We start from the raw sequence: 26634 nt of genomic DNA, 5'->3' as shown, positions 1-26634 counted from the left end.
CACCAGGCAACGTTTTTCAACACTTATTGGTTCACATCATTTCAACCAATAATATCTAATTATTGTTAATAGAAGGTAATTTTACGGTACACAGGTCGATTACAAAGAAAACCCTTTACCCCATTATAAAAAAAATCTTTTCAAACAAAAACTAATGACATCTTTTCTATCTTGTACAAAGAGCAACAAAAGTCTTTGTACCTTTTCTTAAGTGACCCATACAATTTGCAATCGAAACTATTGGGATGGGGGTACGTCACTAAACATGAGTAATTTATTAAACTTACTTCGGCAAAACATGTTTACTTGTATCGTGAATTAAGTAAATAGAATCAGGGTTCCGTATTTTTCTATTTTATGTTCGTATTTTTTTATCTTTTTCAAGGGAATTATTTGCTAATGGGATTGATTTGGTTTATTTGAGTAGATTGAAGTATTTATTTTATTCATCCACTATTGAATATTTCTTGGTTTTGAGGGAGGTTAAATAATACATAAAAATTGTTAAATATTTTTCAGTTTAATTTTGATATGAATAGTTTAATTTTGCTTATTTTTTTTTTTTTACTTTAGAAATTCCATGTATTGTACAAAGACTTCATAATTCTAAGGTATTGTTTTCCATAATGCTTTATATTTTATACAATACTGACATTGAAATTAATAACACTGTACCAAGAACGAATTCCCCAGAATCTTACTCAATAAACGTGATTATAATACTTGATTATACATCTAACGCTGTCAATACAAATTAAACTGATACCAGTTTAATAATTATACTAAACAAACAACGTATAATATCTACCCAAATATAATAATTACTGGCTGGCTGACTGATTTATCAAAGTCATGTCTAGAATTTCAACTGAAACAATAAAATACATATAAGTAGTATGCGATAGTAACTCTGTCTATCAAGCTTTCACTGCAAAACTACTGAACTTTTGTCCTCTAAAAGCTCCCGCACACTGTAAAATTTTTGTCAGCCGATGGTTTGTTTTGGCTCATAAATCAGTACGAACAAACGAAAAAAATAATCCCTATTATCTGTTTATACTCGTAGATTTTTTTTTTTCATTTCTTTATAGATACTAAATTTTCCAAAATTACTAAATAGATTTGAAATATTCTTTCGCCGCTAGGAAGCTACACTATTTCCAAGTAACATTGGCTATTTACAAACGCAGGAAAGCAGCATTTTATAGCCTATTATTATAATTTTAACTACTACTGATATCTCAGTATATAATTAACCATATGACGTAATCGCGTCGCCTATAATTAAATTCCAAGGATAATATATCAAGTGTACTGTAGAGATAAGATTTGCATTAGTAATTGAACAAGAAGCTTCTATATACAGCTCGGTAGGCGACCACATTTAGTCATTTGAGAGCGATGTTATCTAAAATTAGTGGTTTCAGATGCAATTTTGGTATTGAATTAATATTAACGCTAGATCTAGATGTCAGTCATAAAAGAAAGTATTTATTTTCTTCTCCAAAATGTTATTCACAATAAATAATCTTTAACATTCACAATAAATAATCTAATAGTTTAATCTACATAGTTATTATTTCTTACTATCATAATTCTTACAGTTTCTGCCAGTGGTTTGACATGCGTCCCATGGGTACATGAGTACCACATATAACACAGATACTGATAAAAAGTTACATTCTGCCTGTCTTGATAAACGAGCATTATATTATAGCAATCTGAAAAAATATTTCAGCTGCAGCTCGCAGAGAGCGCGTTCAAAAAAACCGACTCTTCAGTTTTATCATAGATTCTGATAACATTAAGCTTGTTGCCTATTAACTACCAGACTAGTGCATCTAATATGAGTTGGTAGATGCCATATCATGTAAAAAAAGACGTCACTAGCAGCTCATCATCATCATCCTCCGAGCCTTTTTCCCAACTATGTTGGGGTCGGCAGCTATTGTCGTAATAAAACATGATAACAAAACGGTCCAAAGATTTTGTACAAATTAATTTTATGTGACCAAGTTTCAACATGAATTGTTTGATTTCATCACAGACTCCAATTAAAGACGGATTCAATTTCACATTATAAACTTTCAATTATGTAGACAAAATAACGTAATGTTGACTCGGTATGTAAACGATCCTACTGTAAATTCAGTTAATATGATCACGAATCTATTGTTTGGAACCGGCTCCAAATTACATTTCGCTTATAAGATTAATTAACAGCACATTAGTTATATTATAATTTATTGATTTATAAGTCTCAAGAGTGTTGCAAATTCGAGAATTCGCATAAATAATATTTGATAATTACTATTGCCTTAAAATGCCCACAAAATGTCTGCATTCTTAGTTCAAAGAATAAGCCAGCCCTTTGGTCACGTATAGTATCGATGAGTATAAAATATAATAAATCTTTTACAATAATTGGGACAATGATAAAAATTTGTCCAACTCAAAAATTTGAAACCTATAATGGAATTAACAACAGTATTCAGCAAATTATAAAATACTCATCATTTCAGACAAATTCCCAATAAAATGGTAACTATGTAAAAAGTTTCGGAACAACTCTATTAATTTGGGACGAGTGCATAAAACACGTCGGTTGGCAATTTAATTTCAGTTTCATAATGGGAAAATTTTTCCTTGCTAATATATTTTTGGAAGTGTATAATAAAATCAATGGAATCGGTTATTGCGGCAGCCGAATGGTGGTAAATCCTTGTTGAATAATTTTATCGGTTTCTATTTCCCACTGTACGGGATTCGGTCTCCGAATATATGGTGAAATTGCAGTCATATTCTAACTTTAAATAGTTATTTGATACTTCTCCGAAAATATCTTCAAACTTTTTAACAGGCATCGTCCAAAAGACGAAACAATTTAGATTTTTATCATCTTATTTCAGATCTCAGTTTTAAAAGTGTTCCAGTTCAAAAACCAAAACGATAACATTCTTCGAAAAAATCACGACGTTTAAGAACGCATATCGTCTCGAAACTTAAGAATCCTTTAAAATCAGATTAAACCTTCTTTTCTACAAAGAAAAAAATCTGAAAAAAAAAAGTTTTTCAGCTCCGCACGAATAACGACTTAAACACAAACGGTCCTCATCTGAAGATATATTTTTTCTTTTAGGAAAAATTCTACAGGAACTCTTATTGAATGAAAATCCTCGTGAAAAATCTTCAGATGTTTTTGCTGGAATATAGCCGCCTTAGCGTCGTATTGTGCGCGAGCTCTTAAATCTGTTGTGTATAACATTAACGTTAGAGGCTCTTCAAATAATGGACGATGAAAAATACGCAACCTAAAATGAAACGCAAAATGTAGATTTGTTTAACAACGAACAAAATTTTATGCAATACAGTGAGATTACATAAAGTTTTGTTTATCAGTTTCTCCTACGTCTCATAGGAACTACTCCACAAAACCGCGTAAAAGTAGTCTACAGCATACTTCGATAAATGGGCTATCAAATCCTTTTTTTTCAATCTGTACAGTAGTTCCTACCCTTTTAACTTTATAATGTCAGGAGTATGGATTAACTTGTACACATGGTTGTATTTAAACACTGTTCCATATATTAACATCACTTTTGGCAGACACAAATGAAACACCAAACATTTGAATTTACAATGTAATTAATATTGATAGGTGTTGGAATTACTATAATTGATTATGTATTTTGCGTTGCTTGCTTCGGTTAGTAAAGCCATCTGTCAGTCTTTTGGATTAAATGTAAACCAATTCAATACAATCTTTGATTATATTATAAAGTAAATATGCTGCTTGCCTGTCTGTCGCACCAAAATTGACTATTTTTTATGGCATATTATCAAATAACCCCTCCCGCTGGGTGCAGCAGCGTGAGGGAGTGTCATACTCTTACTAACTAAAGCCGTCATGATCCTTCGTAAGCCTTGTGTACCAGGGCAGCGGCAACTCTTTCGAACAATTCTGCAGCCACGGCAAGGTCGCCAAAACTACCTGAAGTGATATTTAGTACATAACCAGTCAAGATGACCATCGCCAACGTTCGCCATCAAACGCAAAAGTTTGGTGAGTTTAGACATAAGAAACACACCTATGTAATTATTAAAACTTAAATAAATAAAAATAAAAAAACAGACTAAAAAAAGACATGAACAAATTTTTCGTCCGAGTGCAAGAACTGTTTTCAACAGAACAAAAATGCAATCACAGGGAACAACTAGTCTTGAATATTTAAGGATCCATGACACATCAAGAGTCTTTCTGACAAAACCTCTTAAGGTAAAACCCCCAAACAGAAATCACAAAAAGGTCTCATTTTGGACGCATTTTCTCCACTGTTTTGATTAATGACTCTTTTAAACGCCTTTTTACTTTGAAATACTCCCCACGGTACTGCTTAAAGGTCACGAGTATTTGCTTCTTTGAACCTTTTCTTTGCTCCTTAATTAAGCGCTAGCTTGAAGCGTGAAACTTTTAATTGAAGGTCAAATATTTTTTTCCTTTTCCTTAAAAGATACGTTTTGTCTTATCTTTGAGTGATTATGAGATCTTTTGAGTGGTTAATGAAGTTGTGTACTGAGAGTGAGAATGAGGAGATTGGTACTTTTTTATTTTTTTAAGAATATGGGCTGAACACTGAACAGACTGCACTTAACTAGTAATATCAATAGTTCAATCCGTACCTACACCAGCATACAAGCCACGGAGTAAGGAAAGATGATCAGAGAAGCCATAACGCAGGTAGGTCAGGCGACGTCTTCTAGGTCAAATTCGTACGGCGGGCACGACCAAAACATCAGTTACGAGTGGACTTATGAGTCATCTGTCACCGATTTTTTGTATGACAGTAAAAGGTCTATTCCAAAGTAACGTTCCTCGTCCCCCGCTCACCCGCATTTTTGACACGCTACTTTCTTAGGAGATTGTTCGTTATGGCACCTCCGCTAGTCTTTTTTTTCTCCATGATACTAGCATAGTTTGCTGGAACCTGGAGTGGGTTTACATTAATAGTGCAATGAGAAGGCATCAGATTCACGACCTCTTGATAGCTAAGTCGATGCCTTAACCACTGAGTAATTGCAGTATGTATTAAATCTATGGAGATGATTACATTTAATACCTTTGTTGTGTAATTATTTTCCTTCAAGAATATAAATTCAATGATATGATATTAATTACTTTCTGCGCCCGGATTAAAACTGTTTATAATGCTATCTTGTATTGAGTTCCGTTCAGTCATTCATTAAAGTTTTATTGAGGAAAAAACATCCAAATATACAAATCTGTCATTCTAATACTATTGGCAGGATTGTAATAAAAAGTTATCCTAAGCTTCACGGCATATAGCAAGATGTGGCAGATAGAAAATGAGGTCAGAGAAAAAGTTTTTAATTATTTCAAAAGCATAAAGAAATGCGATTCACGTGAAAATTTATAAAGTACACTTATCTTGTAAAAGACAAAGTCTTAAGAACAAGAACAGATGACGTATAAATAGTTCAGTAAAGTTTAATAGCTGATACTGGTAGGTTTTTATCGCCCGATAGTTAAGTTTGATCGCCAATCCGATGAAGATATATGGAAGTACGTGAACACCAGCTAAGCTAACGGCCAATAAAGTAGTCGAAGAACTGAAGTCGGTAGACTAATGGCTGATAGTCATGTTGAGATGACTATTAAAGGTGTTTGTATAATATGCACTTACATGTATGTAGATAAAGGAAAATCTCCAAAAAAAAATCTTGGGTCAAAAAATTTTAAAAAATATACTTACCTACGATTAAAATGCCTAACATTGATATTTATTGTGGTCCCTTCACTAAATAAATTTAGCAAAACCGTAATTAATAAATCACTCTTAACGGGCAATTATGACACCTATAAACACTTGGAATATTTGTAATAAATCTAAAACAGGCATCAAAGCGAATTTGAAATCGAATAACTCTGAAACTAAACTAAGCACTTGACCCTACATTATTTTATCTGTAACAATACACCTTAACTTTCCAAATTAACTAAACAGCGCTTGTTAATAAAAGTCATATAAAAGACTATAACCACTTTATTGACCTTGGTCAAGACACAGAAGCCGTCAAAAAATCCTAAAACAAACCCAAAAATGTCACATCAAAATCAGTAGGTACCAATAATGTTAAAAAGATAAAATTTCCACAACACAGCTAGTTTGTTGACGAAAATGAACGCGTTTATTGAAAACCAAGCACAGACTCCCGATAATTACTTTCCGTTCTCCATCGGCTTTTTGTTCGTCGCGACATTACCCAGACGTCGAATCAATTCTTGCCCAGGTAAATTTGGCCTGGCCCCAGAAGCCATCAAAAAATCAAAAATAAACCCAAAAATGACACTTCAAAAAAAAAAAAAGTTAAAATTTCCACAACACAGCTAGTTTGTTGACGAAAATCAACGCATTTATTGAAAACCCTGCACAGACTCCCGATAATTGGTTTCCATTCTCCATCGGCTTTTTGTTCGTCGCGACATTACCCAGACGTCGAATCAATACTTGCCGAGGTTAATTTATTTATTAGCATATAGAGAGAATTTTTAAACAGCTTTTGTAAAGAATCGACTGGTTTATAGGGAAAAATTGAGGCCTGTATCGCGTATAATTTTGCAACTGGTTTTGATTTCCATTATAAAATGTTTACTTACCTGTTTTTTTTGCTTCAAGTGATGGGTTCGAATCAATCATTGGGCCGTTTTGGAATTTTGTGCTTTAGATAGGGTAGAATTTTTGGTGGAAAATTACATTTTTGGGTTTGTTCATGAAGGATTCGATAAAGGTGTTTTGTAAAAGCTAAAAATCCGTGTCGAAAAAAAAATTTCGACATAATTATCGAAGTAACTTTTGTTGAATGCCATATTGTTTATTTGTTAAATATGTCAAATTTGTTTATTTTTTATATATGAATTTTCACAACTTCGTTTATTTTCCAAGTAGGTATGTTTTGTATACTCCCTTAAAAATGTAATAATACCTCTAAATAAGAATATAAAGACTTCCAAAGAAACGATAGGATTTATTTCCACGGTATTTTCCGAATGTAATTTTTCGCTTTTAACTCTTTTTATGTTGATTCCTCGAACCCTTTACATATATTTATTTGCGATAAATTTAATTTCCAGAAATCCGAAATGAAATAAATCATAAATGCCTTTAATTTTGAAAAGTAACAAACATTTATTTGGGTTTTACTAGTAGCAAGGAGGAGGCCTTTGCCGCAATAGGGCAAACATACCAAGTTGTCGGTGTCTCTGACTCGCAAGAGTTAATAGATTAAGTCAATAATTATAAAAATCAATTGTATCTGAAATAAAAGGCTTTTATGTTCTTGATTTTCATAAAAAGCAATTGTTCTAAAGAAAATCATGTAACGCAATAACTTTTATACGTTAGAATCACTTCAGCATGCAACTGTCTGAATTCTGACATTTGGAAACACGAAAACAATAACAGACGGCACGATATTATTTCGCACAAAGATATTCTCCGCCGTATGCTCAACCTTCCTTCCCTTCCGTTCCGTCAGGAAACGCCCGCATTGTTACGACTGATCCACGGAAGGGATTTCAGGGTTTACCCCAGCCTTTTTGTGAACGGAATTTATTATGTTGTAATTTTTGTTAGGCGTGTTTTAGGGGGCAAATTAAATTTCGGGGATCGCTCCTGATGTATGAAAACTGAATCCAATTTCAGTTAAGGGCTACATTTTGTGGGTAATGTCGAACATCATTTCGAGGATTTAGATGGAAGGTTCTTGATAAATTTGGGTTCGAAGACGACCATAATGGTTAAGGTTCCGGTAATCCTAAGTAGTGTAAATTACTTGCGGAGTGAGTGATGTAAAGTTTACTGCGGTCGGCTATAGTTAAACCTGCGATTAATAGCCTGGATTACTAAATAAGCGAATGATCCTATTGCTGTGGTTAATGATAACTGTATTAGTGTCCTAATACACTACAGCAGTTACTATTAGGTATATATTATCATGATTGGAACCAATAATATGGCAAGGTCAACGTAGACGCTTCTGTCCATTAAAAGTTAAATACTTTAGATCACGAAAATCTCGTAAATCAAAAAATAACTTCGTACAAGACCTCTTAAAAAGTTAACTCAAGACCCAACCACGAGACTAACAAAGTTAAAACTAAGAACCCCAACTAAAACCTATTTCTACCCAATGCCTATTACCAAGCAAATATTTGTTCGGAAACAAGAGTAGCCGTGAAAAGGAAAACTAACTTTTTTTATTCAGCTAGAATACGGAGTACGTATGCAGTAGAACGCTGAAGTTCTGCACTACGTATAAAGTAAATTTAAAGTTGGGTGCGTTTCGTATACTATTGGCGCGAATTGAGGAAAAATACGTAGCTGTATCGTGAGACGTATTGGTGAAAGTTTTGCGGGTTTTAGATATCTTAAGAGTTTGTTTTGTTGTTTTTTTTTCTGCATGTTTGTAGTTACATAGAAGGTTTTAAAGAAGTGCTAGAAAAAAAAGAAAAATTATATAAGTCAGAAAACGATGTATAATTCAAACGACAGTTTTAATTTTCACATCAAAGTTAGGTAGTTATATTCTGTTGAAGCTAAGTATAATAAGATATGGCAAAAGTGCGGAAAGAGATGAGAAATGATGCATTAATTTTCGAAAGAGGCTGCTTTACCGGATCTCAGCTGTAAAATGATCGAACTTGCTTCTCGAGATCGTAGGAAGTAGAAAACCATTTTGCGAGCCTGATGGAAAAAACTAGATTTAATAGTCATAATAAAATAAGTAGATTTAGAATTACTCGTAGAAAATTAGAAGATGGACCAATAAAATCCGTAAATAAACCTACAAACTCCAGAGCCACTTGATACATTTTTTCCACATTTCTCTTTCAATTCAACAGTCACAATAAAATATGTAGATGAAGCATTTTTTTCATCGCATAACTGTTCGTGGGTCGAGAAAATCTTTTGATTCTGGTTAACAAGAAAATGGAGCGTTGAATCTCATTATCTTCATGTCCAATCAATTATGGGCGGTAGCAGAAAAAGTTAATTGCGTATTTATTGCTGTATTATTCATTGCTTAAGGCGCTTTTCGTTTTATGCTTAGCAATTTTGTTCTTGGTTAAACAACTTGTTAAGTTGACTATCAAATGGTAGGTATTGATAGAGGCAGGTTAGTGAAAGATTTACTAGATTGATTTGAAATATCTAATCTGAAAATTTTAAATCGAATGTAACTAACTTAAACTCATACAATATGACTGTTTATTATATAAAAAAAAATTAAAAACCTTTTGCTCGGAATAAAATAAACCCACTACAAATAAAAAAGAGCGTTTTTTTCTATCCTCTCAAAACGCACTCGAACCAAACACCTACCGTCCCAAAAAGAACAAAGGCGCAATTTTTGCAGCTCTAAATTCTAGTCCGATCCAACAAGGAGAAGCGAGATAAGTTTAAAATTCTATAAAAATCATTTGTACGAATGCGCTCAAATCCGGATCCCGCGTTCCGGACTGTAGGAGTGAATGGAAATCGAGGGGAAAACAACGCCTGCTCTAGCGGAAAGGATTTTTCTGATTCGTATAGAAAGTTTGTACCTAAGTTGAGTGCAGGTGTACACTTGCGATTATTGTGTGTCGTATTTTGGATAAAGAATTGTGGCGAAATGTTTTTGGAGACAGTACACAGAATTTCACGTCGCCTTGTCGGTTACAAAATTCATTTTATATGACGTAAAAACTAATATAATACCATAAAAAATTTGACCCTAAATCATTACCCTTCCATTCACCATTAATTTTAGTCAGATAAATTGATCTCAAAAATCAATAACAGAACAATAAAGACGCAACAAAAAATCGTTCGTTAACTCCAACACCAGAACCCCAGTCGTATTGCGAAAATGTTGATTTGATTCGATTCTAACGAAACAAAATGAAGTTTGGGAGCTCTTTCTTTCCTTGAAGTAATTGGATTAATCACTCGCACTCGATAATCCTATCGGGGTCGAGTTTGCCTTTTATTTAACTCTGAGTTGTAAATTGGATCTTTTCCCTCTATATAGGTATAGTTACGCTAAATGTTTTACGACGGATGGCTAGGAATGACAAGTTTTGTTCTTTTCATTCCGTCTCTAGAGGATATTTTTAAACTAGCGTATATTTATTTTCCCTCTTCTTTATGTATGTACTAAAAGAGGTATTTGTTTTTCTTTGCTTGTACCAACAGATTGTTCGTCCAGAACAGATTTTAAAATTCTTGCATTGTTAGAAAGATACACTATTGGTACCGCAAGTACTTACTATCTATGAGACAGCTAGGATTATAATCTATAAAGCACTTCAAAATAAATTAACTTAGGTGGACAATATTCTGATGACCAACCGGGAAAAGTATGACGAACCAAATAATAAAAACTTCTACCCAATTCGTCACCTTATCGACCACTTTTCCGTCCGTGCCCAAGGAAGGATGTAGTTGTACCCTAAAGTTTTGCTATGAAAAAAGTAACTAAATTGTTTGTTAAGTTGTTCCTTGAAAAAGCTTCTACGAGCCTAGCCTACTTTCCACTCCCGGTTTTCTCGGCAGCATTTTCCACATTCGGAAACTTACTGTACCTATATAGTAGAATTGTATTACTACTTTTCTGTATAAGTTTGTTGTAACTTTAATATTTAATATGGACTTTGTAAATTTTCTTGTGGACTTTAGTAGGTCTCTTTTTAGATTTTGTAATTAAGTTTGTTATGTGTTGGGAGAAGAAATAGCTTGACGAGAACCTTTGGGGTTAATCAAAGTGGTGCGACGCAATTTGATGTATGATTTAATATTATACACACGTAACTTTACATTTAGACCTGTTTACAATTAATGAAAAAGTCTATACATTAAAATAAATCATATTCATCAGAATTTATCATTATAATAATATTTATCATCTTGAATACAGCTAATTTCACCATGATAACCTGAAACGGAACTAAAACCTCAAAGGAACCCAAAGCAACACATAAACAGTTTGAACCGTCGACTCAAAGAACAAGGTCCCATCTCAAAGCCAACAAGCTCTTAATACTGAACTTTCTAAATACTAATAGTGAGGGACAAACAAACCGACGTACATAGTTCGACACATTCTCTAGAACTAGCGGAATGGAGTCAGCACAACAATGGAATCGAGTTGTGCTTGCTAACTTTCATTTTGTACTTCTTTACACATTTTTTAAGATGTTTACGAGTATCTTTTGCGTTTATATTAAGTTTTTCATGTGTTTTAGTTTGGTTTTTAGTGACCCTATGTATTTACCCATTTTTAGTCATGCATAATGCTTTTACAACACTATTTGTTACACGTTACATACGCAGCACATAAAATAAATATAGAAATATTAGAAAGATATTTTTGAAGACATCTTAAATAACATGAAAATTTTCTTCCAGTACAAACTAGGCTTTAGTTAATCTCCTACCAAGTATTTTGGTCAAGGTAATCCTTTCTTTGATAACAACCTCTAGGGTAATATTCCGTTCAAGGTAATTCCTAAACTGTTTCACATACCTACAATAAAACAGTGACAACACTAACGCCATCACACGTAAGTAAAGTGTACAGTCACCGAAATAATCACATCACGTAGTTTCAAAACATCGAAATACACCAAACGTAAATACATATAATGATATTTTCTCTCACGTACACAATATAATGTACTTCATATTATCATATAATATAAAGTTTGCTGTAGATGTTTTTATTTTTACGAGCAAATAAAATTTGAACGTTCTTCATCAGTGCGAAACACAGCGAATGTCAACTGAGTGCGAATGAGTTGAAGTGATCTATATTTCTTTTTTATTTGACGAAATAAAATAAATGTGTTTACAACACGGTTGTTAATGTCAGGATCGATGACCTCTCAACAGAAGTATTTCATCGTAAATGATTATTTATTTAATTGAGGTCAATATCGTAATTTATTTAATCTGACACATAAAAGCATTCTTGGAAAACGTCACGGTAAAATCAAACGTAGAGTCCCAGTTTCCAATTTCCCAATAATTTACCTTAACGAACAAGCGAAACAAAAATTAATCAAACTCCGTACCAACTTACCTACTCGAACATTCCGACAACCTCAATCAAATTGGTAATCAAAGCATTACCCCGATTGCTCAATCATTCGCTACAACAGAATCCTTTAGCGGTGAACTAAATACACACCGTATAAGACTCCAATAGGTCTCAAGCCGATATATATTACGTAGGCCGGGAACAGAGACACTGTGGTAAGTAGTAAGCCCTCCCAAGAGCGACTATGTCACGCCCGAAAACAGTGTGTGGAAACTAACAAATCACATTTCCACATTGTATTAAATAAAACGGGGAACGCGGCCACGAAGGCAGCGATTAAGGCCGTTGCTAATGCTGTGATTGGGTCCTAGAGAATTGCTTAAGCTATATTGCTTAGTGTAAATGTTAACTAGAATTGTTTGCTTTAGTTTGGCGTTAGACTTGTACTAAAATATACGTACTGTTGTGCCATATAGTTGGTAGTTCGCGCTCTGTAATTAATGAATGTGTTGTGTTAAAGGAAGAGCCAACTTGTACCTAGTGTGAAAGACATCATTATATTAAACGTGGATCTGAAAGCGTTTTGAAGTGAAGATGAAGAAATAGTACACAAATTCACTGTTAATGAAACACAAAAAGCCTTCAAAATGTGGCTTTTAGAAAACAAATAACGAGAAACGAATCCTTGCACCGAATAATACCTACCATTCATGTACGTAAGTCAAATTTGGCTCGTTATAAAATCAAAGCCTCGCTCATTTCATAGCTCTAAAGCAAAACTAGCAAACACCGTAACTTGTGTTATATATTGACAAGTATAGCTGTGAAATCGTGCTTACTACGTACACGGTACTGATTGGAACTAAAATAAGCTTGTGAATGTGCGCATTGGGGATTGTGGGAACTTCATATTTGTATTGTCAGAATGAGGCAGAAGTTTATTGTGCTCCGTTGATTAGGAAGTGTAATGTGGTGTTTGTTTTACTTAAATTAGTTGTTGGGATTTAATTTTGAGATAGATGTTTCGTGTAATTTGTGATAGCAGGCAAACTTCTTGCATTTGGCAGTATTGTGTTCCAGAAGACGGTACTTTTGGGCTTCCAATAAATTTTGTGACAGGTACAGCATAAAAATTAAAATAGATACACATGAGACTTTTTATTAATACTTTATCGTTACTTATTAAAATGTTTACCATAATCAAGATCTAAAAACAACAATATCCTCGAGGTAAACACCTAACCTCAATACCAATCGCCACACAGAGTAAAATGAAAGAAACGCGCACGATTTTATCAGCAGCTCATTTTTCGCTCAAGTTGTAAGAATCGAAGGGTAAATGGATTGCTACTACGCTTACACTACGGTAGCTAGCTGTCACAATATCTCTATCTGGCAATAACTTACACGTGCCTCCAAATCGTTTTAAAAGATTTCCAACATCAAGAGCCTGGGTGTGCGGAATAGAAAAACGGCGGCCATATTTGATCCCGAAAATGCGTATCGAAATTGCTTTGAATACATCCTCACTGATATTATAAGTAGGGAAGTAAATTCCTCTTTCTGTTACACTTCAACGATAAATTGGAGAACCGATAGAAAAGGTATTGAAATAGGATTAATTTAAGATTTAAGGAGACATGAGACAGATTTTATTTTAGTCCTTTTACTAATAGAAGCAGTATGCCTTTGCACGCAAGAAAAAACAGTAGTTTTTTAAAGCATTTTGCACAATATTTTCCCATAAGTAAATTTCACTACAGAACAAAATAGTCCAGATTTTAGATATTTATAAAAGTTTCTGAACGAATACGCTTTTATGTTTAAGATTTTTGTGTTAATTTTGTTTTGCAATTTTTATTATATTCAAGAACTTTTGATACTGACTGTAACTTGAAATCTATACATAGGATGTTTCAGATGCCTACTCCTTATTCTAAGACGTTTGCTGCCAAAGTGAATGGCCGAGACGTTTAATTGGATTCCGTTGAATAGTTGTGGGGCACCCATCCCCATTGCAGGCGTTATTAGGTCAGTTTATAGGTATAGAGAAAGTATCATACATATTCATTGTAATACATAGTATTGTAGTACATTAAATATAGGAATTTTAATACCCAGTTGTCTTCCAATATACAAATGAATTCTGAGTAAACTTCACAATTACATGTAATACGAGCAAAATTCTGTCGTTTTAAAGGAATCAAAAATCATATTCATGACACTTTGTTTGATAAGACCTTTCTTAAGTATAATTATCCAATACTGTAACACGTAAATAGAAATCAAAAGTAAAGTCTATAAGTCTGATAATACCTAAGAAATTATTTACCTCAGGGTTTGACTAAGAAACTCAATCTAAACCAACCAGGAAAAGTAGCACCATTTCTACTTAAAGAAGTGAAGCAAGACTATTCTTCAAGCGACCATTTCAACACAAATAGAAACTGCCAGGAAACGGTACTTGCAATAAAATTCTATAAGCCACGTATGTAATGCCAATAAATATGAGATATGTACTTAATTTTTAAAGTTATTCTCTAAGTTCGTGTTTCCAACGTATGTTCGGAAGAGGATTATCAAAGTTAAATAATTTAGGTTTGTTTAAGAGTAATATGGCTGTTTGTTATGTTTAATCTTGTTAAGAATGGGTTTTGGAAGTCCGTATGTTTATGGAGTAGGTATGATAACTTTATGCCAAACTACGTTTTTTCTTTGTCGTACAATTTCTTCTGTGAACACGTTTTCAAACTCAGAGATATATTCACTATAATAGACTTGCTCGACCGTCAACTGTTTCGAACAGTGAATTATACTAGAATCTTATGAGCAATATTCAGCTACAATAACGTTATTGCCGACTATGAGAATAATACTTGCTGCTGTCACAGCAATAAAATTCATATCTGTCTAAGAAGCACAATTTTCTTACAACCAATATTTTAAGTATCCATTCAATTTTATATCAGCAAGACAGCCTGGTTATCTAGTAAAGGCAAACGTATTTTTATGTCGGTATTTATGAGTTTTCTCTTTCATCTTTCGACACAAGTCATAAAGCTTAGGTAAAAATGACGAGTTACTTAATGCCTGCGCTGTTTATAGAATATTGAAATATCGAGAAAAACGATCCGATAGGTGGAATGAAAAAGGAATATTTCTCCTAAAATGACCTCGTCAAAATTTATGACAAAATAAAATATTCTAAAGTGCGCCAACCCTATAAAGTGTCACCTCATAAAAAGTACAATCGCACACAAAACTTGTGACCTAAAATGGAACGCAATTGAAAAAAAAAGGTTCCCCGAAATTCGAACTTGAAACGGCTTCTCAATTTACATTTCGAAGGCGACTTAAAAAATTCACCGTGTGACGAATTCGCTTCTAAAAGTTACATTAAATTACTTACACGCATAAACCAAGAGTGCCATACAAAATAGGTTTTTCTTAGAGATAAGCCAAGGAACCAATTTCCCCGACGAAAAAGGCAAATGTGTTTGGAGTACGTTTAATAGAATGTCGAGACAGACTAAAGGAGATGGAACAGGATCGAATTTGTATTTGCTCTACGAATAATAATGTGAGGTGGGATTTTTGGAGTGTCGTATTAAGTGATTTATTTTGAGTACAAAGATTCTAAGGTGGGGTGGAACCGTATTGATTTATTGTGCCAATTTCTTGCTAAGATGATTGTTATTCAGGTGTGAGCTGCTTTACATATATTTATTTACATTTCCTTGATTATTGGATGCGTATTTGTTTATGATGATATAATTATTTTTTTGTTGGGAGCGTGACAAGTCGGGAATGAAAAACTTGGAGTAATATACCAGGTTCATCATCTGAAAAATGTTCAACAGATAATTATAATAAATTATGATAGGTTTGTTTGAAAAAACTTTGCTCAGCGGACTATATGTACGTACACTCTATTTTCTCAGTGCCCATAACTTAAAATACTGCCGATTTGTATCATAAACTAATAAATTATTCTCTCACCGCAATTACAGAAGAAATAATTTAATTAAAATATTCGTCAATTTAGCCGACCTGTACGAAAATAAGTCATTAGTCTAATAGGGTAATATTTCATTGAAACAACTTAGTGGGATTGCTATTGCTAATTAATTAGGACCCTTTCATTTATTAATTATGAACGACGTTAAAACGTTGATATTGAAAAAGATGAAATGTTACGCTGATTATTGAAAGCGTGGCAAAGATGATTATATAAATTATGTCGTTACACGTATTTACAATAAAAATAGTTACCACGGTTTCACGCACTTGAGGATATATTAACGAACCACACAAAAAGTCCTTTTACAAACTTATTATCTATCTACGATGGATTTCAATAACCTATCTATGCATGTGGCGATTTGCATACTAAATTCATTCGATCTTTAGTAAACAAAACAACTGATAAATATGTTTTTATAAACCCGCATGAAATTGGATACTTAACCAATAACACTCAAGCATTCCAAACCCCAGCTCAAGAACCCATTTATTGAAAACTCAAAACCACCGCATTCCTTAAACAAGAAAACTGAACTTAATACTGAAAATAAAAACTAGAACACTTGTAGGTCAACTCGAAGTGGCAGTGCAAAACTTGCTATTTTCCCCGCAACATATTGCCAACATTATAAAAAGAAAATCATTTCAGAAAGGGTGACGTCAAGTGCAATGCGGGAAAAGGAATTTATTTTATAACTAGCTGTTTCCTGTGGTTATGCCGGCGCTGTATCTTGAAGGATTTCTTCGTGGAATTAAAATAGGAGCTGCTTTAATCTCAATTTTCATATTACTCCGTACTTACTTCTGTTGAAAATTGTGATGACATATAGACATACAAAATCTATTTTATAACTTTTAACAATCATATTAAGCTTATTAGTTTCCTGTGTTTTTATTACATCTCATCATCTACACCTTGGAGTAAGTTAATCCAACCGAATAAAACGAGCCCAGTTAGTAGATAGTGGTACATTTAAGCCAGAACTTTGTACAAAACTTTACAGAAATTGATGTGACGTGAAGTGTAAGCAGATACGTAGCGTTTCAGTAATGATACAAGAATATTATATAACATGCAGTTGATAGAACTTGAATTGTTTTTTCTGGTCATACATTAAAAATGTTAAAAAGAGCGTCGTCTTGACTTAAATTTCTCATCACATCATCTTTTCATCCTTCACACTAAGCAATATACTCATACCTATCCCACTCAAAATTCACAACAATCTTCGTATTACTCACAGAACCCCTCACAGCCCGAACCTATTAAGTTATAGAACCCTCCATTGCCCATTGCCTTATATCACGTCTTGAATATTACGCCAAAACCACATCTGACACATTAAGAACAGCTTAGGTCCTCACCATGCCCCCTTAAATTGATATTATCACTCGGAGAATTTAACTAACTGGATAAGTCATAGCCATTAAATAAGCCATTACCATGGTTACCCATCTGCTAAGAGACTAAACCGTCAGCCAACAATCCACCTGAAGGAAGGCAAAAAAAAAATCAAGGAATAATATTCCAACCAAAGTGTTCATACACCGTCTAAATCAACAGATCTTTGTAATGTGCGTACTACCATTCATTTTCATACTGATTTATGACACCATACAAATTATTATTGGTCGACTTAAAGTTTGCAGTATGCGCGTACTGGAGGTTTGAGATCGCCGTTCATATTGGTATGGACATGTGTGAAAAGTTCATGCTTGTTTTTGACAATTTTGTCATGTGCGGGCGTAGGGATGTGATCGAAAATGCATGAGTGAGTCGTAGGTACCTTTATTTGTTGCTACACCCCTTGTATGTAAACTGGCACACTTTTTCGCATAGAGATTTGCGCTCTCGCACATCCAGTGGGTTAGCTGCTCTAAGACATTATCACGGCAGTACAAGACGGCACGAGTGTTACCATTAAATTAATTAAAGACTCCCTGAATGTTACCGTTTCATTATTTGTGAGTTGAATTTGTGTTGCCAGTGTGGTTGTGGTCTGAGTGTATTTTGTAGGAGATATTAATTATATTGCTATGAAGTTTGGGAGGATACGTTGCAAGTTTGTTGACATGCACTTAGTTTATCAAGGTGTACTGTACACAAACTTTGTCTTTATGCAGGCGGATCATACTGTAACTTGTACCATATTGTATGTAGTTTGTATGTACCAATAACGCTGTGTACTGATTCGCGTCAATTCAAAAATACGCCAAAAAAATATTTTGTGACAGCATTTCCAATAGAATAACGTACACTTTTTTGGCGTGTTGTGTCATTTCTGATTAACACAGACAACTGCAGCAATAAAAAAGTAGTTTTATTACAAAAAAGTTAAATAGAAGTTTCACACGAGGAAAATATTGTTTTCGATTTTTCTTGGACCCACGTCAACTTTTTTGTTATATTTTATTTTTATCCTCAAAACAATACCTTCAAACAAACAGCTAAGTAAGACAACATAGTCTGCCATCCATAATGAATAAATAATCACAGATATCCACTTCGATTCGAACCACTTTCCCGCTGCCAACCACTTAACCACCCATCATAGGTTTTAGCAACCATGCATTATTAAGTCCTATCCATCAGTTTGGGTAATGGCTGGATAGTTGTGGATAGCCACGGTTCCCATGTGGTCACCGGATACTTTACTTGGTTCAGATAACAAGGAAAGTGAATTTGTGGGGGTCCGAGTAATGACATTTTGGTGTTGAATGCGAGGTCTTAAGATTGGGTCAAGGTGGGAAAGATATGATGATTGTTATATGTATAGGTAGGAATGTAGGTTGGTTTTGTATAGCGCTTTGTGTTTTGTGCTACTTGGACGGGATAATCTACACTAATTATAGTAAGTAGGTGTTTTGTGTATGTTTGTAATTTCGGTACTTTAAACATTCTTATACCAATAGACTGCTATACTATTCGGGAATTTTAGGTATACTATATTTTATATTTGGATAGAGATATTGGGAGTCAGCTAGTTCCTAGTTGTATATCTTTATTTGCTGGATGTCTGATGTTATAAAGGTTTTTTGCAATAAGCAGACAGTGAATAGCTATTAGTAATCTCCTTAGACATCGAGTTTTATACGTTGTTATACGGTGCACTGAAAAATATTTGATGTTTCTCTTGAACGCGTAGCACAACAATGAACTAACATAATTTGAATGTAATCCAGGCAGGCGATCAAAAAATATGTTCCAGACCCCAAAAACAATTCAAACAAAAATTCCCGAACTATATAAAATCTTGAACAATAATATCATTATCTTAAACTCCGAACATTAATATCCTTTAGACTTTTAATATATTCACTTCCCAAAATAAATTAACAACGTAAATAAGAGTTTTCAAACAGTCATAAAAGCGGGAGGGTTTCAAAGTTTTGGGTATTTAGACACTTTTTCCAAGTTTGAACGTGTAATTTAGGGGTTAGATGAAACGTGAAATTTAATCATTTTGTTCTGACCCCAAAATGAAGAAGAATTTTTATGATCCGAAAGAAGAGAGATGGGAACACCATTATTGCCGAATGGTTTAATTTAGGTGGAGTCCGGAGTTTTGTGAAGCCAGTTTATTTGAGGTGAAGCTGTGTATTTTTTTTAGTTATTACTCTTGTTTGTATAAATCTTTTAGGTGTATATTGTTCGAAAAAAATATAAACATCCGAATTGAGAACCTCCTCCCTTTTGGGGAGTAAGTTAAAAATTGAAAATATATGGATTTTTCTAACTTATTTGTACAGATCGCCAAAATTACTTACGCACACTTTTGTACAAAAGCTCTAGTGACAAATACCCCTTACTTCTTCTAGCCAATGAGACACACTTATGTATTTGTGTGAGTATACATGCGAAACTTTTTAAAAACAAAAAGCTACAATGACAAATTCATGAACCACTTTTTATACTATAGGTAAATATACATAGATTCTAGTATTCAAGGCTACTCTTGTATGCCAAAATCATACAAGCCCAGTCTACTAGAGTTTTATTGGGGTCTGCACTTAGCCCCGTATAATTTTACATTTCATAGCCGGTTTCAGTCACCCTTGACCGTTTGAGTGGTGACCCTGCATAGTTTAATATTAGATGATACTTCAAGCCTTTGAAATAATGTTATAGGTTTCATATTAGGATCTTTTGAGGATATATTGATCATGGATAAAAGTAAGAGGTTTGAATATGTTCTAAAAAAAAGAACTAATTTAAAATGTGAATAGCGAATGTAGAGAGCAGAAAAGGAGAATGCCCGTTTTGTTAGGAGATTTGGGCCCCCAGAAAAAAATTGCGTGCCATGGTGGTTTTAACTTTATTTTGAAGAACGACAATTACCTTTTCAGACCCTGAAAACAATTTATAATTTTTTACCCTAGTTTCCGAGAATTATTGATTTTTTTCTGATGAAGAATTGAGGTTATTAGACAATATTTTTTCAAAAACAATTTGCGTTAAAACAATAAAATATTTTTAGTATTAATATTGATTCCCAAATGAAATAAAAACATCAGATATCATCTTTTCTTGCTAAATAATATGTTAAACTGTTTATCTTGCAGTCAGCGGAAGTAGGTTTTGCTGGCACCAGTAGAAATAAATATACTTAGGGCTAAATTGGTTGGAGGAGCATGTGGCTACGTTACAACAACCACAAGGAGATATCTTAAGTTAAGCTACTTGGTCAGATTGCACTTGGGTGACCATCCATTACAAACTTCAGCTGGGTGGCTGCTAGTACTTACATTTAAACTGCTGATTCTGGGTGCATTATTTATACTTGTTATGAGTAGCTAGAATCCAGCAAGTGTGACAACCACTTACCAGGAGGTAACATGTTATAACCCAGTGTATCGGGTATGGAGGTCAGATGGGCAATCACTCTTTGAGCAATACTGTATTCAGCTGCATCGGTTAGACTAAAAGCCGACCCCAAGATTGTTGGCAAACTGGTAGGTACCTAGTATATACGAGTATGTATGACATATATGACAGCATCTCCTGCAAGCGACATAGTAAAATCACTGCCCTGCTACTTAGTAAGATCGCTGTGCCATCTATGATTAGTTGTAGTTTATTTTAGAAAGGGCTTAATTATAAAGGAGATGTTTAATAAGAAAAAACACAACCAATTAAAATAATAGACATTTATTCTTCAAGGAATATGTTGTCTAGAAATTGTGCTGGAGCGCTTATATCATTAAAGCGGTGGCAGTGGTGGTGGTACAGGAATCATCATATCTGTAATTATGTTTCCATCCATGATACCAGTCTCCGGTGCAGACTCCACAGTGTGTTGGCTACTGCCAGCAACGGGTTGCCTCCGGACTTGTCTTGATGCAGCCGCCCAACAAGGAACACAAACTCGTTCCAAATGCAACACCTAATAACAAAAATATTATATTTAGATACTTGATATTCATTAATATTTAATTAGTTCAACACACACATACATATGCATTCATACATTAAGTTTAAATAAATAAGAATAAACACTTACGTGATGTACTGGTGTCCATCTTAGTATAACATTCCTTTGAGGAACTATCTTGACTGACTCTATGAGTTCTGCGACTTGCTGTTGACAAGCCACATGCGTAGCATATGTTTAGGTGTCCACGAGCAGGGGATACAAGTGACAGATTTGAGTTAGATGCTGTCTGGTTTTGTAATAATACAAAACATTTCACACACAGGATATCATCAGAAGATATCTGGAAAAAATGACAAAATAAAATGTAAGGTAGTTTAGAGACGTGTGAAATCCACAAACATAATAAAACAAACTTACCAATGTAGGTGTTTAGAAGGATAAGCATTGGTTCATCTATTTCTTCAATTTAACGTCTACGAAGATTAGGCCCTATACGTAAAGAGAAATTAACACACTGGCGAGACAAAGAGTAGTTTACTCGACTTCTACCAGGTGCAGACATTTTTCCGGAGTAAAACAACAATATCACTAAAAACAAGAGTCCAATGCTCACGAGTCAATGTGCTCACTTATCATTAAGAAAGAGTCCAATATCTAAAAAAAAACCACTGGAGGCACGAAAACGATTAGCTCGACAGTTTTTACGCAAATTGTAACTATCAGAAGCAAATACGGAGGAATAAATTCAACTCTACGCATAACAACCGGCACGAAAACAATTTGAATGACGTATTGATTTGACAGATAGACTCGCGTTCCGAGTAGATGTTACCATGTTAAATATTTTGTTAATCGATTTTCTAAATCGATTTGTTATAAATAATATCATTTACTAATTATTGTGTTATTGTTGTATTCCATGTATGGTGTTAGGTGTAACCGTTTTATAGATATAGTTCAGTGGTGACTTTTGTTAGTGTTGATATTTTATTGTTTGTGCAACAGTTATAAACAGTTTTTCTTTATTCTTTTCTTATTTACTATTTACGAGTGCATACTTAATATATATACTTGTACATTTTGATATAAGAGAAAAATGCTATATATTATATCGATATTTTCAATCGATCACCTCGTTCATTTAAATGAGATAGTCTGTCGTCTACCTGGCAACATTCACGTTAAGTTTTAATAATGGCGGAACTAGCTTAGATTCAATAAAATAAATATTAATTATGTTTTTCAATGCTAGGGTACAAGAAATTCTGAAAAAAAATAGTTAGTTTTATAAAATTAGGACTTGATTTTTAATAATAAAATATTCTTGACACTCTATCACAAATAAGGGGCCCAACGGGTGGCAATGTCCTTTGTACTTATGTTCTTAGTAATGCAACTTAAAGTCAGTTTTAAATAAAACGAAATAAGTAAATAAATCCTACATACACAATTAGCAACATTAGTTAAAAAGCTGTAATAACATCAAAGCAAAATTTCCCAAAAACAATGATACAATCTCTCACAACAAAACGAAACAAACCATCCTAATTTTAAGTACCAAAAAAAGAACTTCATCAAATCACTCCTTAAACTCCCGAACATTACTCCCAGGTATCCTCTCAAACTTTTTCACTTAGAACTTCAGTCTAACCGATACTGCTAACTTGAGAGGTTGTTTTAATTAAAAATCTGTTTTAATCACAATCTAGCCAGTATAGTCTTGGATCTAAGTCAACGCAGCGGAAAAAACGCCAAGATATAAAAGAACTCAAGTCTTCGGCTGTTAAGAAAATAATCTTTGTATTATAAATCCGAAGATGGGTTGGACGTTCGCGTTTCTTTTTTGTTTTTTAAAGCTTGGAAGTAAGAAGGAGTTTAAATTATTATTTAGCCTTCGTAGCTGGATAAAGGTATTATTGGACAGTGATTTTCTTTTTAAAGAGCGGCTTAAATGTGTTGTTTTCTTTTAGGATTAAAATAACCAACCAAAAAAATTAAGTGGAAATTACCAGTTGTCAGGAATCGTACCCGGGACCATCTGCTTAGCGGCCTGGCATAGTCACCACTACACCAACTAGATCTTCAAACAATGTTACTTATCCAATCAATTTTAAACAGCTGTCTTTACTAAGGATAAAGGAGCAGTTGTCTACGAATTTCGAATTACAAGCTCAGAGAAATTTACCCAATTTTCATATCCTAGAAGAATAAAATAAAACGATTCGAAGATTCCTAGTAATGTACCCACTAAAGTAATTTAAGAACTTCTTGTATTCAAATGAACTGGCAAAAATCCTTCCACTGAAAAATGTAGCTGTGAAAATACATTGGATTTACATAAAATTTCTTCGCCATAGCTTAGAAAACTCTCTGAGAACTAAATATTAATTACCTCGGTGCAAGCTTTTTTAGAAAAGTGAAATAAAAAAGAAAATGGTGGGAACGATAAATTATCAACAGGATCTAAGAATTAATGGAAAATAGACTGGCGTTCCGGGTGTTAATTTAAAACATTAACTGGGGCAAACTCTTAGCGTTGGTGCCTTCTAGTTGAATGAAGTTAAGGGCTGTTGCTTTTTGTATGAGCCGAGGCTGTTCGAAGAACCTGTAAATGGATTGACAATAATAATAAAGCTCAGTTTTCTTTTGTTTTGGCATTTAATATTAATGCTACTCTTCAATTTACACCTTTATAAGTTTTAAGATTCCGTTTGAATGTATTGATTTACTTTATAATGTACTGTTACATATATGTAGGAGTGATAACCAATAGTCGATCTCTGCCTGAATATATATATAATCGAGACTCTGAAGATACTTAAAACCCACAAATCGATTTAATGCCCGACTAGTGAAAAGAACCCTACCGCTAGACCAACGAGGCAGTTAGTTAAAGCGAATGCAAAAATGGCCAAAATATAAAACCAGTTAACTAGTTAAGAGTCACCCCTTTCAATACAAAAATATCCGACTAAAAACAGTCAGTGTTAATCATTTAATTGGCCAGTTAATTGAATTTATATACAGGCGCTCAAACATCAATCTAAATTGAAGTCGTTCGAGCAGTTTAATCAATTTTTATTTTTAGCAGAATGCAAATATTGATTGAATTTGCTGGTTTGCTGGTGTATAAAAATGGAACAATTTTGTAGTTGCATACAACTTTACTTGCAACATAAAAGTTATTTGGATCATGACTATATTATAAAGACGATATGTGAAACAGGCCCAAAATTAAAAATCTCATCACATCTTCCGAGGGAAATATACGAAATTTCCAGTAATTACATACCGAAAACAAGCCAAAAATGCAATTAACATTCGACAATAAAACCGCCGTGAAATGCGGTAACCTAACCCTCTGAATGCCGGCGCGTAATACAATTTTTCCAAGAATGCAACTTAACCCATTCGGGAGCCATTACTGTGGACTACAAACGATCCTATTTACTTGACCTTGGGGCTCACGTTATCTTGTAGTGATGTGAATTTGTATGGACCTTTTATCTTATAACTACCTATAGATTTGACTCCTTTTTAATTGAGACATGAAGTGATATTTTTACCAATGTTATTAGAAAAAATGGTATTTCTAGAAGAATGAGCGAGGATGAAAATGGTAAAAACAATACCCTGCGCAGAATTATGATCAAAACAGACCATATTTTTTTCTTCGTAAAAGCAAAAAAATCAGGACATTTAAAGTTATTTGAGACAGAGTCAAACTATTCAAAGTTCAGCGACAATGTTCTGAAGGAAAGACGTTGATTAATGGCCGTGACGATTGAGGTCGTAAGTTAAAATCTTGTGCCAATGAATTATTGTGATGGAGAGATTTTTTTATCAAGTTGCCCAAGGCCCTTATTGTATGGCTGCATTTTGATTAACATCAGTCTTTAGTTTGGCCTACCTATTGCTAGAAGGAACATTCCTTCTTGTGATAAAAGCGTTGTCAAACAACGATATTTTCTTCAATGAATGGTTGTCTTTACAAATACACTATTACACATGCACTCAAAACCTTATCCCATAAATATGGGAATTGAACTTTTAATACGCACATGTCATACGACCCCTCTGTTACATTTCAATAGTTCATTTACAATAATTATTCCTACTAAGTAATTCATCTTTCCACTGTTACAGTTCACGTTCTCTATGGACTATAATAATAACTACTACAATAAGTCAAATTTTTTCCTCAGTTATATAATATCTAAACAGGACTCTGGTGGCAGATTATGACACTGGCACACAGTATCGATCTCTGCTCTTTGGTAAGCTGCTAAAGACGGATAGGACTTAGATCACCACCGCTGCGGAATAGCAAGTGATTCAAGTAGTCCTCCCCTGTTGCCAGACGTTGACATAGCTTGAACCAAATCTGCGGTGTTGCTATCAAATATTAAATACACACAGCTGATTTTCAAGATGTTCTGCAATCTGCATTATGTGTCAAATTCCACTTATCTAACTACTTCTACTCAATAAACGATATGATATGATACTCTTTCATGATATTCGAATCATAAAATCTTTACCTTCATTTTGCACGGCTCCAATGGATTTCAATATTTTTTATGTATGTCATAAAAACTGTTAATATATTCTCTCAACCCAAATAGCCGTTGAAACGCACAAAAAAAATAAGAGCCTTTATCACACCTGATTTTACAGGGCACTCAAAAAACATCTATCTTAAGACCCATAAAGTTTAATGTCGGCCATAATACAAAGCGGGGGTCACATCTTTTCACCCCAAATATTACACTTAATCGCTGAAGATTAACACAACCGGGCATAAACGATGAATTAGCACCCCAAGAGGGGCTAATTAAGATCAACGCGATTCCCAGCTTGAGAAAAAAAAAAAAATCTCAACTTTAAAAAATTAGGCTTTAATTTCGCGCCATTTGCCATCTCCCATCTCAGGGCATTTGTCACTTCCTCGAATGAAGAATGGAAAAGATTTCTATTGTTTTTTCCTCCTCGTCAGCCTACCGTTTTTGTTCGAATGGACAAATTAGCTCTTTTGTTTTTGGCTTGTTCGGAATTTGAAAAGAGTTCGACGCCGAAATGTTTTTGCGGTGGCAGCGGACGGGTTAAGTTGAAAACGTATTGCGTTTTTGATTGGCTGTGT

The 26634-nt window shown here is 33.9% G+C and overlaps 1 protein-coding gene and 1 long non-coding RNA gene across 3 annotated transcripts in view; one reads left to right on the top strand and one right to left on the bottom strand.

Moving 5' to 3' along the window:
• The window catches only part of LOC124636426 (galectin-7-like), a 138810-nt gene that overhangs the window by 37248 nt on the left and 74928 nt on the right, over nt 1-26634 (top strand). The gene's annotated exons all lie outside the window — the stretch shown is intronic.
• LOC124636428 lies at nt 21253-22681 on the bottom strand. 2 transcript variants are annotated; one of them, XR_006985129.1, is made up of 3 exons: nt 21912-22521; nt 21621-21834; nt 21253-21503 (listed from the first exon to the last, which is right to left on the bottom strand). It is a non-coding gene; the product is annotated as an uncharacterized LOC124636428 (long non-coding RNA). The 2 variants fall into 2 exon arrangements; XR_006985128.1 differs by having other exon boundaries at nt 21621-22681.

Source organism: Helicoverpa zea, chromosome 14, assembly GCF_022581195.2.
Source record: "Helicoverpa zea isolate HzStark_Cry1AcR chromosome 14, ilHelZeax1.1, whole genome shotgun sequence".
NCBI lineage: Eukaryota > Metazoa > Arthropoda > Insecta > Lepidoptera > Noctuidae > Helicoverpa > Helicoverpa zea.
This window is presented reverse-complemented; position numbering and strand designations above follow the sequence as displayed.